This window comes from Dromiciops gliroides, chromosome 4 (assembly GCF_019393635.1).
Source record: "Dromiciops gliroides isolate mDroGli1 chromosome 4, mDroGli1.pri, whole genome shotgun sequence".
NCBI classification, from domain to species: domain Eukaryota; kingdom Metazoa; phylum Chordata; class Mammalia; order Microbiotheria; family Microbiotheriidae; genus Dromiciops; species Dromiciops gliroides.
Window position 1 is genome coordinate 246,822,742 of NC_057864.1, and position 4,222 is coordinate 246,826,963.

Genomic DNA, 4,222 nt, shown 5'->3' on the forward strand with positions numbered 1-4,222 from the left:
CCCTAATGTTGTGGTCCTCTTCGAGAATTAAGGACAAACAACAACAACACAACTGTTTAATATCTACCCCATTGATGTCTTTTACAAACAAGAAAATGTTAATAGAGCCTAACCAAACCTCACCCTAAGATCAGGAAACTCTCCCTCCCTTTAACTTTGTTTTGCCTTTGTTTATAATATTTTCCCCCATTTGGAGCTGACTGACCTTTTGAAATACTGATCTGCTTAGCACCCTGACTATTTCATTTCCTTACTCAATAAACTCCAGTGACTCCCTATTACCTCTAGGATCAAATAAATATAGATTCATTCTTGGGCTTTTAAAGCCAAATCTGGCCCCAACCTAACTTTATTATATGTTATTTCTCTTCCTACACTCTAAGGTCCAGTCAAACTGGCCTGCTTGGTACTCTTCACACAAGACCCTCCAGTCTGCATCTCTGCACCTTTGCATTGGCAATCCTGGAATGAACACTGACCTTAATCTAGATTATCAACATTTTCTTCATCACTTTCTTAAGTCTAGACAATCAACAAAAAAAATCAGATTCTGATTTGAAGCATTTGCCAGTTTCCAAGGTTTAAATGTTTATATGGAAACTTTGTTATATTAAATACTTGTTTATAATAATTATATTAAATAATGATTTATGGTTATTATTAAATTAGTATTTATAATTATTATAGGAAAAACTATTTATGATGCATATTAAACATTTATTTATAATAATTTTTATAGTAAATGTATTATTTATTATTTTCAGTATATTTAATTGTATACTGAATGTATATTTTAATAATAATATAATACCATATATTTTAAAATGTAATAATTGGGGCAGCTAGATGGCGCAGTGGATAGAGCACTGGCCTTGGAGTCAGGAGTACCTGAGTTCAAATCCGGCCTCAGATACTTAACACTTACTAGCTGTGTGACCCTGGGCAAGTCACTTAACCCCAATTGCCTCACTAAAAAAACAAACAAATAAAATGTAATAATTGACTCTCATGAGCCACTAGGTGGCAGTAGTGGATTAGGCACAGGTCCTGGAATCAAAAACACCTGAGTTCAAATTTAACTTCAAACATTTACTAAGCTCAGTAACCCTGGGCAAAGTCACTTAACTTCTGTTTTCCTCAATTTCTTCTGTAAAATGGGGGTAACAATAGCACCCAACTCCCAGTTGTCATGAGATCAAATGAGATAATAATTGTAAAGTGTTCAGCACAGTGCCTGGCCCATAGCAAAAGCCAGATAATTGTTAGGTATTATTATTATCCCATGAGCCAGTTTGTGCTGGCCCCTGCACACCCCTGGCCCAAGGTCTCTCCTCATCCAGTGTTGGTTCTTTTCTCTAATTGGAAAGCCATCAGTAGGAAGAGTCAACCAAAGGGACTACGTCAATCCAAGAAAAGGGCAGCCTTTTCTAAGAAAGGATGAGGCTGATCAGTACTCTTTGAATGCTCCACCAGTTCCAACCACATGGAAACTCCTGTTCACTTGTTTACAGAACCAAGGGTTCACGTCTCTCTCTCTTTTTTTGGCAGGGTGATGGGGGTTAAGTGACTTGCCCAGGGTCACACAGCTAGTAAGTGCCAAGTGTCTGAGGCCGGATTTGAACTCAGGTCCTTCTTTTTTTTTTTATATGTAAAAACAGATTTATTTTAACATCAATTAAAAAAAAAATTGTTCCAACTTCTCTTCCTCCTCTATTCCCTCCCCCACCCACTAGAACTCAAGCATTTCAAAATAAATTATACATGAGTAGTCATGGAAAACATTCCCACATTAGCTAGGTTGTGAGAAAAAAACAGTCAAAAAACTCCCAAAACTTCAGACTAAGGAATTGTCAAAGAGAAAAAACATTTTTTTAAAAAAATGTGTTTCCAGGGGCAGCTAGGTGGTGCAGCAGACAGAGCACCGGCTCTGGAAACAGGAGCACCGAGCCCAAATCCGGCCCCACACACCCAACACCCACCAGCCACATGATCCCGGGCAAGCCACCCACCCCCAATTGCCTCACCAAAAAAGAAAAAAAAAAAAAGAAAAGAAAAAAAATGTGTTTCCATCTATTTCAGATACTATCACTTCTTTCTCTATAGATGGGTTGCCATTTTCATAGTCCTTCAGGGTTATATTGGACCATTGAACTCAGGTCCTTCTGAATCCAGGGCTGGTGCTTTATCCACTGTGCCACTTAGCTGCCCCCCACCGAGGCTTCACATGTGATCAAGACTCTCCTGGAGGCAGAACCCCAGCCTCTTCCACATGAGGCATGAAATGAGGGATACTTTGCACATGCTTGTAAGATCTGGTCTTCATGACCATTCTCCTATTACATGCATATAACTGTTTATGTACATATCATATTCCCACCTATCCCCCCAGAATGTAAACTTCATAATGGTCCTTTTCATTTTTGGTTTTGCATCACCAGCTTCTAAGACAGTGACCTGTCACAAAACAGGCACTTAATACTTTTTGAATCAATGAATGAACCCAAGACAAGTCAAGTCAGAGTATTTGAGTTTTAAGTTACGTTTGGTAAATGTCACAGTGGATAGAACACTGGGCTTGAAATCAGGAAGAGTCATCTTTATGGGTTCAAAGCCAGCATCAGACACTCGCTAGCTTTGTGACCCTGGGTAAGTTACTTAACCCTGTTTGCCTCAGTTTCCTCATCTGTAAAATTTGCTAGAGAAGGAAATGGCAAAGCACTCCAGTATTTTGTAAAGAAAACCCCAAAATGGGTCATGAAGAGTTGGACACAGCTCAACAACAATAAAATCTCTGGGACTTGACAGTTTTTCATCAGTTTTCCCTATTGAATTCCTGCTCTTCTCATTTTAATTTCTGTTATTTTCTCTCTTTTTAGCTGTTCTCTCTCTTTTCTTCCATTTTCACCTGATTTGTATTCAAGGCTAGCCATTTATTTACTCATGCCTACTGGCATGGAGGTCAAGTATTTAGAGTTGGCAGGACCTAAGAACCCATCTAGTTCAACTTCCCTACTTTTACAGATGAAGAAACTAAGGACCAGATGTTAAACTATTTGTCCGAGGTCACACAAGTTATTAGTAGCAGAGCTGAGATTTGAACCCAAGTCTTCTGCCTCCATATCAAGCGCTTGTTTCTCTAGAGATATCGAAAGGTAGCGAGGTGGCACAGCAGATAGCACCCTGGCCTTGGAATCAAGAAGACCTGAGTTCAAATCAAGACTCACATACTTACTAGCTATGGGAACCTGGGCATGTCTCTTTTTTTTTTTTTCAGGGCAATGAGGGTTAAGTGACTTGCCCAGGGTCACACAGCTAGTAAGTGTCAAGGGTCTGAGGCTGGATTTGAACTCAGGTCTTCCTGAATACAGGATCAGTGCTTTATCCATTGCGCCACCTAGCTGCCCCCTGGGCATGTCTCTTAACCTCTGTCTGCCTCAGTTTCCTCAACTGAAAAATGAGGATACTAATAGCACCTATCTCCCAGGGTTGCTGTGAGGATCAAATGCTTTGAAAAGTGCTTAGCAAAATGCCTGGTACATAGTAGGTACTTAAGAAATGCTTGTTTTCTCCCTAGCACACACCTGCCATATTATTTAGACCTTGAAGGGCTTGGGTCATATTTTGTTTTGTTTTGTTTTGTTTTTGTTTTGTGGGGCAATGAGGCTTAAGTGACTTGCCCAGGGTCACATAGCTAGTAAGTGTCAAGTGTCTGAGGCTGTATTTGAACTCAGGTCCTCCTGAATCCAAGGTAGTGCTTTATCCACTGCACCACCTAGCAACCCCTGGGTCATATATTTTTTTAAAAAATAAAATATGGAATAATTCATGAATTTGTATGTCATTCTTTCACAGGGGCCATGGTAATCTTCTCTGTATTGTTCCAATTTTAGTATAGTGAGCTTCCGAAGTAAGCACTAAACAGAGCTTTCAACTTTATATTTGATCCCATAGATAATAGGGAGCCACAGAAATTTACTGAGCAGAGGATTGGCGTTGTCAGTATTGAGGTTTAAGAAAATCACTTTGGGGGGCAGCTAGGTGGCACAGTGGATAAAGCAACAGCCCTGGATTCAGGACTCCCTGAGTTCAAATCTGGCCTCAGACACCTGACACATAACTAGTTGTGTGACCCTGGGCAAGTCACTTAACCTTCATTGCCCTGAAAAAAAAAAAAAAAGAAAATCACTTTGCCAGCTAAGTGGAGGAGAAGCTGGAGTGGGGA

At 39.9% G+C, this 4,222-nt stretch overlaps 1 non-coding gene across 1 annotated transcript; it reads right to left on the reverse strand.

The window, feature by feature from the left end:
- Nucleotides 1-3,807: 3,807 nt before the first annotated feature.
- LOC122726969 lies at nucleotides 3,808-3,914 on the reverse strand. Its single transcript, XR_006352959.1, has one exon. It is a non-coding gene; the product is annotated as a U6 spliceosomal RNA (small nuclear RNA).
- Nucleotides 3,915-4,222: the final 308 nt, after the last annotated feature.